Raw genomic sequence first — 12,402 nt, forward strand, 5'->3', positions numbered from 1 at the left:
ATAGTTCTATGCCAGTTTATATTTCTTAATCGGTATTGTGCTACTAATTATCTAATTAAGTGCTTTGCAAATCTTTTGTCTGCCGTCTGCAATGGTGAAAAAGACTCCATAAGGAAACATGTATGTGGCTTCAAAAGCAACGGAGTGCGAAAATTTTGAAGGAAAATTAAAGTGTAAATGTACTGGCCTCGCTCATATATCTTTTTCATGTTGGTTGGTTACTTGGCTTGATGTTGTTGGAGTCGGCATTAGCAAAGCTAGTTTCATAATTCATGATTTAGAGGATCTCCAACAATATTCGTGTTCTTGTAGCTAGCTAAATAATCCAAATGCTAATTTGGCTATCTACTACTTTCAATAATGCTAAACAGTTTAAGTTAAAAGATTTTTTTATTTATTTATCCTAAGCTTAACAAGTCAACCCCTTTTTGTTCTCTTGAAGCTCGCATTGTGCCTAACACTCGAGAAACATTTCAGTATACCAGAAACACAACCTAATACACTTATTAAGCCAACTCCTTTTACTCATTACAATGTGAAGTGTATGCCTATACATAACTGTCAAGTTAACTTGGGACCGAGAAGTGCTAACAACATTCTTACTTACCTTCTCATTTTGACATTCTCACTTATACTCACGCTATGTATATTCCACTAGCACGCAAAACTAAAACTTTACTAATTTTTTGGTTCACAATAGCTAAATTTTAATTATACTAATAAAGGAAGAAAAATAGTGGATATAATTAAAATCTTGAGAAAATTATAGTAATGTTCTTCCAACTTTAACATAATTGCAGCGTTGGTCTCTCAATCAAAAGTTCATGACCATTGATTCATTAACTCATCAAAACGTGCAGCTATGATCCTTATCGTCAACTTCATCAGAATTTCCATCAAAATGAGTCTTGGTGGAAGGACAATTTCTACAATTCGGTTAAAGTTGAGGGATCGTTGCTCTAATTGGGCTAAAGTTAAGGGACTATTGCTACAATTTTCTCATTTGGTTTTCATATTTGCCCCTTGATTCAGCCTTACGTGGCACATGACTCATTTTGATGTAAGTTCTTATGAAGTTAATGAAAATAATCATAGTTGCACGTTTTGATGAGGTAAGAGATCAATGTTCACGAATTTTTAGTTAAGGGACCATTGCTCTAATTGAGTTAAAGTTGTGGGACAACAACAACAATTTCATCTAAAATCTTAGTTTAGCTTGTTAGTGAAGTACACGTGGCATGATAAGAAGTGAGAAAATTGAAATGAAAAGTTTACTAGCATTTTCTATTGGAATTGGTACTAATGCTAATAAGAAGATTTTATTAAGCATCTAAGATAACAATTGAAAACTAAAGCTAAATCAATTATTAGATGAGAAACGCTTGAGTGAAACACTCATGTCACGTCATTATGTAACATGGTCGGTTTAGCCATATGATTCTTGGCTGGTATTTGAACACCGGTATAACGAGTCCATATATTACAATTAATATATGTGAACATCTTAATTTTTATCTGAATAGTACTTATATGATTACGTAGATTGGTTATAGCACGTAACTTTGTTCTAGTATTAATTACATAATAATTTTTCTCTAATGTGGGACATAGAATGTACATTGAAGATAACTTTTTCCCCTACCTCTTTGATATTTTGTAAGAAATACTTTAATTTATTGACGAGAATTCAAAGCAAAACATGTACACCCAGTAATTAAGTCCCCTCAGTACTCTCCATGGACTATAGATGGGAGGCTACTGGTCGTATTGAATATGCATATGCATGGGCTGGTTCATTGCATTAACAGCCAACTCTGTTACGTGCGTTTATTAACAGAACTAAAGAATACTATGAACAAGCAGAAAGAAAGAAAATGAAAGAACAAAGTATTTCTGATTTCTTAGTAATGAAGTGTTTTTACAAAGCTTTCTTACCAAATGTGAAAAGATCAAATGGCTATATGTGCTAACCAATCACAATCTACAATTACAATATTACCCTCTAACTTCCTTACTCAATTACAATCTTATCCTCTTTAACAAACTCAATTCCCAACTACCTTTGTAACTAACTTGACTTACACCTCCTTGCCATGTGTCATTGGTTAATACTCCCCCCTCAAACATAGCTGGGAAAGCCCCAAGCTATGGTTGTGAGTTGCTGTGATCAGTGGATGTATGTTCACTTGAAAACTCCAACATTGCTTGATGGCTATCCAGCATGTTAGAATCGGAAGCTCCCAGAGTAAGATTAATACAGTGTTTGACAAAGATCGGACTATGAAGACCCTTAGTAAATACATCTGCAACCTGCTCTTCAGTTGGGATATAATGCACAGTGATATCACATTTCTGCACTTTCTCTCGAACAAAATGAAAATCGGTATCTAAATGTTTGATCCGAGAATGAAACACTGGATTGGAGCACGGTGCTAAAGTAGAGAGATTATCACAATGAAGTTTAGGTGGTATTGGTAGAAACTGATGCACATCTTTGAGTAATAACCTGATCCATTAGATATCAGCTACACAGTGAGCTAAAGCTTTGTATTCAGCTTCTGTTGAACTTCGAGATACTGTGGCTTGTTTCTTTGACTGCCATGATACGGGATTAGATCCAATAAACACCACAAATCCAGTAATAGATCTCCTGGTATTTATATCTGTTGCCCAATTAGAATCAGAATATGCAGTAATGTGAAAATCAGATGTTTTGGTATACTTCAAACCACAGTCTAAGGTTCCCTGCAAATATTTCATGATTCGTTTCACCAGATGCATGTGCATATCTGTTGGATAAGTCATATACTGACAAACAACATTAACGGAGTGAGCAATATCTGGGCGAGTGAAGGTGAGGTACTGAAGGGCTCCCACAAGACTTTAATAATGAGTAGGTCAGCTAAAGCATTGCCTTCATTCACAAGTAACTAAGAGTGAGGCTTAGATGGTGTTGATGTAGATTTACAATTCTTCATCCCTGCTTTCTTGAGTAGCTCTTTGGCATATTTGGATTGTGTTACCATCAATGAACCATCAGAATGATAGTGAATTTGCCATCCCAAGAAATATGTTAATCTGCCCATAACCTTTAAATCAAACACTTCAGCAAGATTAGTGATAACAGATTGAATCTTTTGGGAGGATGAACCAGTGAGGATAATGTTATCTACATATAGAAGAAGTAGAATAACATCCCCATCATCAACCTTTACAAACAAACTAGAATCTGATAATGCAGTTTTAAACCCAAGTGCAGGAAGAAAGCTTGTAAATTTTGAATTCCAGGCCCTTGGTGCCTATTTAAGACCATACAAGGACTTAACTAATCGGAAAACATGATTTGGATATGTATGATCAACAAATCCATGTGGCTGCTTCATATATACTTCTTCCTCAATATCACCATGAAGGAAAGCATTCTTGATATCCAATTGTCTCAAGTTCCAATTAAATTGTGTTGCCAGAGCAAGAATGATTCGAACTGTAGTGTGCCTGACCACTGGACTGAATGTCTCAGAATAGTCCAAGCCCTCATTTTGACTGAACCCTTGTGCCATTAATCGTGCCTTATACTTGGATATAGTGCCATCGGAATTCCGTTTGATTTTATAGACCCATTTACTCCCAATAACTTCTCTATTGGATGGAAGAGGAACTAGTATCCAAGTCCCTTGAGCCTTTAAGGCATTAAATTCCTCCTGCATAGCCTGCTGCCATTGAGTTACTTTTGATGCAGCTCGAAAGTGTTTTGGTTCTTCACTTTCTCTAATATCAGCAAGGAAAGAGAAACCACAATGATCCATTGGAGTAGTAGAAAATAAAGAAGGTTCAATTTGGAGAGATGACAATTCAGGGAATCTTGCAATAAAGGAAGAATAATCCTGTCTTGTTATAACCTCTGTTTTAAGCCTTGTCTGAATACCAGTAGTTACATTTGAGACATCACAATTCCTTGCCATGGGATTATAAGAGGGGAAAGGAAAAATTACCTGTAGTTGTGCAGGATCTAAGACAGGAAGCAAGGGAACTGTACCAATTGGAGTGGAAAAAGTAGTTGCTGATGATGTTTGTGTTTCAAATTCCTGCATATCTGAACCTTGATGAAGAGGACTATATGCATGATGTTGAACTGCAGAGGATGTTGATGAAGTATTCTCAGACTGATGCATTGAAGATACAGTGTTCTCAACTAGACTGTCATTAACTAAATTCCTTACTGGCATAGGAACAGGAATAAGCACTGAAATTGGTCGAGAACTGGTAGTAGCAGATTGTTCTTCTTGTGATAATTTTGGAACTTTCGTAGAAATAAACAAAGCCTCATAAAAAATAACATGTCTTGAAATGATTGACTTACTATTTATTGGGTTATAACAAATCACCCCTTTGTAGCCCATTGAATAGCCTAAAAATATACACATTTCAGACCTTGACTGCAATTTATTGGCATTATATGGTCTTAGCCAAGGGTACACAACACAACCAAACACCTTTAAGGACTTGATATCAGGTTGTTTATTATAAAGTCTATAGTAAGGAGACTTCATAGAAGTAGACTTGCATGACATTCTATTTATAAGAAATACAAAATGTGCACATGCATAATACCAGAACTCAATTGGTAAGTTAGCTGCAACCAGTAAAGTTATTGCAGTCTCTACTATATGCATATGCTTCCTTTCAATCAAACCATTTTGTTGTGGGGTGTATGGACATGAGATCAACTGTGCTATTCCTTTTGCACCAAGAAAGGTTTTAAAAGAGTGACTAACATACTTTCCTCCTCCATCTGATTGTATACATTTTATAGGTATTCCAAACTGTGTATGAATGAAATTGTAAAATCTGACAAACACAGAAAAGAGATCTGACTTATTACACAATGGAAAAATCCAAGTGTACCGTGTGTATTCATCAAGGAAGGTTACATAGTATCTATGTCCTGCTAAGGACTTTACAGGAGATGGTCCCCAAATGCCTGTATGAACCTTTTCAAAGGGTGATGTACATTTATCAATCCTAGAAGAAAATGGAAGTCTTGACATTTTACCCTTGATACAATGATTACACATACTATGTTTATCATCTACATCAACTGATATACCAGACTTTTTCAACATCACAGCTAGTATTTCATTTGTAGGATGACCCATCCTTTGATGCCAAAGATTGGATTTTACCATTTGTCCAAGAAAACTAGATGAATTCTAAACCACCGACTGCACTCCTTTTGAACATTTGACTACATGAATTTGAAACAGTTGCTTGGGTTTACTTTTTCCTTGGTATAGAATCACTCTTGTCTTATTGTCCTGCACAAAAAACTCACTCTCATCACATATGAACCAACTATGGTTATCAGCACATAGTTGTTGGACAGATAATAAGCTTCAGGAAATATGTGGAACATGCAACACATTATTAAGAACAAGATCACTAAATTTAGTTTTTAAAATTGTGGAACCAATATTAGCAATGGATAACCCTATGCCATTGCCAACAGTTATTGTTTTAGAACCTTGGAAAGGTGTAACTCGATCGAGAGAATTGACATCTGCAGTGATGTGATGTGAAGCTCCAGAGTCTACTATCCAAGCATCATTAGGATTGAAATCTGTTGAATGTTGTGCAACCATAGCATTGAAAGATGGTGGTGGTGGTTGAGCTTGATAAGCATAGTTGCATCTGTGATAACATTCCAGTGCAGAATGACCCTTCTTCCCACATATCTGACACTTAACAATGAAACCTGGAGATGGCATAGTTGTGTTTCTTCGAAAACTGTTTACTACAGTATGACCGCTTTTATTACATATCTGACACTCAACAACCACATTAGTCCTAATATCAGTGTTCCCGGACCATGCAGTAGACCCATTCTGCCTTGTATTAGCTTGAAACCCAGAGGAACTACCAGAGGTAAAAGATTTGCCTTTAAACCCACCATTCGACATGAAATTGTTGTTACCTTTGTAGCCTGGACCATTAAACGTCTTATATCCAAACTGATTCCTTGAACCAGTATTATGACCCATAAAACCAAATTCATAAGATGGTGGATAAAATGTGGAAGGATCAGGAGGAAATGGTTGAGAACTTTGTTGTGGAAATGGCTGTAAGTATGGTTGTGATGCAAGAATACACAATTGTGCAGTTCCAGTATAAGGAGACTGAGTTATAGTACCTTCAGTAATTGATGGAATATGACTATGTCCTGCAAGATTGGATGTAGAACCAGAACCAGAAGAAGATCCAATACCAGAAGAATTCACACCATTAACATATAATGCTGACATGTTTTGAGATAACAGATTTATTTCACCCTCAATTTCCTTTTCAGCACCCAATAACTGCGCCCTAAATTCTTTCAAGTTAATAGCTGACTCCCTAGCCAATATCACAGTTCGTATAACAGAATACTCCTTAGGCATACCAGCCAAACCAGCAATTATAATGTCATTATCAGAAATCAACTCTCCAGCTGCAGTTAATTGATCCCTAATAGTCTTCAATCGCAACAGATATTTATCAACAGTGTCTGTGCCTTTTTGAATAGTGTGTAATTCAGTTTTAAGATGATTCACTCTAGACTTAGAAACTGATGTATACCTATCCACAGATTATTCCATGCTTCAAATGCAGTGTGACACCCTAAAACATACTCCATAGCCTCATCAGTAAGGGTTGCCAGTAACAAACTTAAAAGTGCCATATTCATAGACTCCCATTCAATATAACCTGATGTAATCTCATACGATATCCCTGATTCTGTACTAACCACATATTTTGGTGGACACCCTATTGTACCATCAAAATAGCCAAAAAGCTTATATCCTTTAAGAACTGACTGAAATTGGAACGCCCATTTGACAAAATTATCATCCCGCAACTTTATAGTAAACATTCCCAGTAAATTCTCTACTTTAAACGATGAAGATGCCATTCTTGTACACCACTTTAATAAGAAAACACTAAAATCTTGACTTCTCAGGAGAATGATACTCCAAATTTCACAGAAAGACTAACACTCTCTTTAATTACAAATTCTTGACTTCTCCGGAGAATGATACTCCAAGATGCACAGAAAGACTAACACTTTCTTCAATCACAAAATTTCAACTCTTAGAGAATAATACTCCAAGATTCATAGAAAAACTAACAATTTCTTCAATCACAAAATTTCAATTCTTAGAGAATGATACTCCAAGATATACAGAAAGAATGATACTTTCTGAAATCAACACATCAGGAATGAAAAACAAATTCCAGATCTCACACAAGGCATAACAACCACAACTCCAGAAAACCCAAACAATACTACAATATGAACAAAAAAATGATTTCACCTGATACACACCGCAAATGTCCCAAACTCTTCGACCTGCACAACTGCAATCTGCAACCCACTCTACGATCTTTCAACTCTACCCAAAAAACTGAACATTGTCCGATTCCAAACGAAAGAGAAGCCACAACCCACTCTTGGGACCGTCGAACTTCCAAAACCTTGATTGAATGACAGCGGAAGATTTCTTCAGGATCGGAAATGGCGACAAGCCAGGACCAGCGATGATACCATATTAACATAACTAAAGAATACTATGAACAAGCAGAAAGAAAGAAAATTGAAGAACAAAGTATTTCTGATTTCTTATTAATGAAGTGTTTTTACAAAGCTTTCTTACCAAATGTGAAAAGATCAAATGGCTATATGTACTAACCAATCACAATCTACAATTACAATATTACCCTCTAACTTCCTTACTCAATTACAATCTTATCCTCTTTAACAAACTCAATTCCCAACTACCATTGTAACTAACTTGACTTACACCTCCTTGCCATGTGTCATTGGTTAATAGCGTTGACTTTGTTTGGCGAAGGGTGAATAAGGTAAGGACTTCAATATAGCTACATGCATGTTCCATAAATTGTGATGTTAGTGAGATCTGATCATTTAGATCATGGCTGCAGGGCCTAGAAAGGAAAATAACATTTTCTTGGAGAACCAGATGGGAATTATTGCCCAAAGCAAGAACTGAAAATTGAAATCGTAGTAGAATTAGGTTCATCTGGGAGAAGGTGATGATGTGACATTCTTTCGAATGACATGGGAATCCGACCATTTATATTTGCACGGATGATTTACTATATAGTCTATCACAAATTTAATCCCGTGTAATTCTGTCCAAGTATGCAATTCAATATATATTCAAGTTGCTTGAGGAGAAAAAAAATGCTGATAACAAGAATGTTATATATCACCACTTACACATAGCTATGCATGGTTAGTTTGATATATCACTATAATGATACTCGATTGTAGATAAATTTCTTCATTATTTAAGACCTTTTTTTTAAAAGGCATGAAAAGCGAGTAATTAAACTTATGATGATTAGTATATGAATTAATTAATGGAATTTCACGGGGTTTTTGTGTTAAGAATGTAAGTGGAAAGTGATAGTATTTCTATATTTAAATGAGGTGCAAAACATCAAATGTAACATACAAAACACTAGGAAAGTGGAAAAAATAAAAGTTAAATCAAGGGAGAAAATCATGGCAAGATGGAGGTTGATAGAGCAGATTAACTATTCCATTCAAAATATAATACATGTATTTTTCTGTTAACATACTTTATAGTTTATAAGTATAATATATCAAATTTATCATCTACTCGTCTTATAAGATGTGTATTTGTTAAATCACATACCTGTTTTTCTAATACACAAAAAATTTCTCAAAAATTGATGAATATGACCACACTATGGAGTGAAAATAGGTATGATTTGAGAGGCTATGCTTTTTTTAAGATTTAACCATAATTAAGGTTCATTTTCTATGTATATGTGAATACTTTTAAGATCCCAATTGTATTTTCAATATAAGAATATAGTTTCATGTTCCAAATAAGTATATTCATATATGTCCATTTAAATATAAGAATATAAGAATATAGTCTATACATGCACCAATAGGCAAACAGTTTAAATGGGTACCTATTCATTTAAATGGATGTCCATTTAAGTGTAGACTATGATAGTCAGGGTCGGTCTTGAGATTTTTGAGGCCCGGGGCAATACCAAAATAAGTGCCCTAGTATGACTCCACGTCAGAAAAAAAAAATCAATTGTTTTAGCGTTCATATTTGTGTATGCCGATGTAACTTTTCTTTGATAAAACGATAGCAGGATGTGAGGGATTATGCTAAGCAACAAGATTGGTTGGCCATAATTTGGTATCTAACTTGTCATTTAAAAGACTCAAACCTAAAATCTTTCACTTATAAGTGAAGAAAAAATAGATTTCACATCTAAGCCATAATATTAGTTTGTATTTAGATAAGGGTACACAAATATTTCACAAGCAAAAATCAACTAAGCTGTGAAAGGTATTTTTGTATAAAACTTATAGTTATCGGATAATTTTTTTAATTTATTGTCCCTTGGGGCTTCATAAGAATTGTCATATTTTTCTCTCTATAATTTTTATTTATAATGTTATAAACAATGAATGAACCAAAAAATAATTATTGAAAAACCAAATACCACATATATGTTATTAAAAATATAACTCATTTTTCTTGGATAAGAAAGAAAAGTAACCCTAAACCAAGTAACCCTAAACCCTAACATTATATTGAAACCTCACATCATTGCTAAAGAAAAAGGAAAATTAACGAAAAAAGGTTGAAAACTTTAAGTTTTAAAGAAATGGTAAAGTAAATAGTACTAAGATTGACTTTTTAGTGTAAAAATGTGATTTTTTGTTAAAGTTAACAGTACTGGGAGTTTTTAGTTAAAGTTCTCAAAAGAAAAAGATCCTCATTTTGAACTTGGGTGACTACTATTATTATTATTATTTGCCAAAGGGTGGTAATTAATTGGAAATGAATTTGTAAAAACCACTTTCGTCAAAGGCACATATAGAAATATAGCTACTTATTTAAACCAAAGATGAAATAAATGCATAAAAAAAAAAGCATATTTGAGTTTCGAACCCGTGTTCCTTTCCATTGCAGGAAAGCAGCGAAACACCACTGCAAATGACATTTTATGACAAATATCCAGTTTTATTTTTTTATACGCTTACTAAACATAACATTATAATAATAGAAAATAAATTTTTTTGTGCCCTCGATTTTTTGAGGCCCTGTGCGGTTGCCCTTGCTGCCCTAGGCTAGGGCCGGGCCTGATGATAGTGAATGGTGATATTTGTGCTTGTAATGGTGATAATCGATATATAGAGTTCCATGGGCACCTATTCACCATCTCTATACAGTACTGGCATTGCGTCGGATCTTACAATATTTGTTTGTTTGTGAGTTGTTCCAGCTAAAAATAAATTGATACAGAATTAGAATTTTGACAGATCTTACATCAAAGTTTCAACGAGGTCGATCATTCCAAAATCCAAATAGTACCAGTCCCCTCATAAATATAAAATGAAGTTAAAAAGTAGTATCATTATTGGGAGTAAGGGGGACAATTGACAAAGGACGTACACCTTTGTTAGGTTGCATGCCAAATCAACCTAAACAAAAAGAGAGATGATAAATCGTAAACCGAAACTTCCTTCCCGTAGATTATTCCCAAGCACTCCAAATGGAAATTCACACCTGTCTCTCCTCTCGCAGTGATGGCCTGTCTGATATATATTTCACTCATTTTTTTCTATTTTTTTTTTCTCTTCTGCCCTTTCCATTCGTGATCGCTTTACACCTGCCAAACATGTGAGAGAAACAGTGGTATATACAGCAACAGGGCGTGCAAAAGGGCGAGTTTATTTTGACAAGAAAAACTTAACTGCAGCAAGGTGCATTTGCTTAACTACCGTCATACTCATCACGTGATATGTTACTTACAAAGTGAGAAGCAAGGAGAGGGGATATATCCCCGTTACTGGAAGGTTTTCCTCCACTAGGCAGGACGTGTCTAAAGTTTGTATATCTCACTAAAACGGATAGGCTTACAGGCTCCAGGCCATCAGCTCTGTTACCGTCTTTACAACAACTTAGCCACAGGTAAGCCTCACTGCCTCAGCATTCTTGTATCAGCTTCCATTGGGCCCAGTGGCGAAGCCAGGATTTCTCGGGGGGAGGGGCGAATTTAAAACAGTGCAAGGTTAAAAGAAAATAGCAACAACTAAATCTTTTGAAGGTAGTATCTACGAATTGCTTCACGACAATTGAGTGGATAATCAAGCATTCGACGTCTCAGTCCAGGGTCTGCCGGAAGATTAGCTAATATTTCATCCAACTCAGTAATCTCACTTTGTTGTGCACTACTCGGAATACTAGAAGGAGGAGGAGGACCATCCGGAATATTTGAAGGAAGAGGAGGACTATCCGGAATATTTGGAGAAGGATTTAAGCACTGTTTCTTATAATATCGTTCTATTACGTAACTGTATAACGAAAGAAAAACAAATATATCTTAGACTCTTAGTCCTAGAGTAGACTACGAATTTAATTAATCAGTACCAACAATCATATCATATGAATAATCAATTTTTATTCTACAGTAGAGTATGTAGACTACGAATGTAATTAATAAGTACCAACAATGCATTTGAATGAGGGTTTTAGTTTGTTGATGCACAAAATCAGCTAGGACTTTGGTACAACAGAAAGTGTCAGGTTTTGTGACCTTCGCTCGGTTGCTTCGGTCACTAGTGAGGATAAGTACGTAAATGAATAGAGACAGAGAAGCAAACACAGGATGTACGTGGTTCACCCAGATTGGCTACGTCCACGGAGTAGAGGAGTTCTCATTAATTGTGAAGGGTTTACACAAATACATAGGTTCAAACTCTGGTTTAGTGAGTTCTAGTGAATAGTTTAGTACAAAATGACATTAGAGATTATTGTGGGAGAATGATCCCTATTTATAGAGGAGAGTTTCTAGTTTTGTTCTAACATCGACACGTGTCGTGTTGTGATTGGCTTCTGATGTTGACACGTGTCGAGCTGTGATTGGCTTCTGATGTCGACACGTGTCGCATTGTGATTGGCCTCCTGGTTGAAGGGAAGCTCTTCTAGGTCCTTGACGGTATAACGTTGACCAGTGCTCAGTAGTTTCAGGATTGGTCAAGTATGGTACAAACAGTGCTCCCCTAAGTTCCCGAGTGAGGGAAGCTCCTCGGTTAGGGATTTGCAAGATCCAAGCCATTGAGTAATCACGAAACTTCTAAGTACTGAAGTGTGGTATCATTTTCACGTGCCTTATCTGTCTCATATGTAGATGTGGCATCTTCTCTGGAAGTACTTTTCCTCCATCCATGGGTGGTATCTTTAACCGATAAAGATGCACAAGGTAATGTATCAATTTCACTTGACGCTTACTTGTAGTTTCGGGCTTGGTCAAGTGCGATACAAACCCTATAGTAGGAGTCCCCCA

This window comes from Malus domestica, chromosome 15, assembly GCF_042453785.1.
Source record: "Malus domestica chromosome 15, GDT2T_hap1".
In the NCBI taxonomy this organism is placed as follows: Eukaryota; Viridiplantae; Streptophyta; class Magnoliopsida; order Rosales; family Rosaceae; genus Malus; species Malus domestica.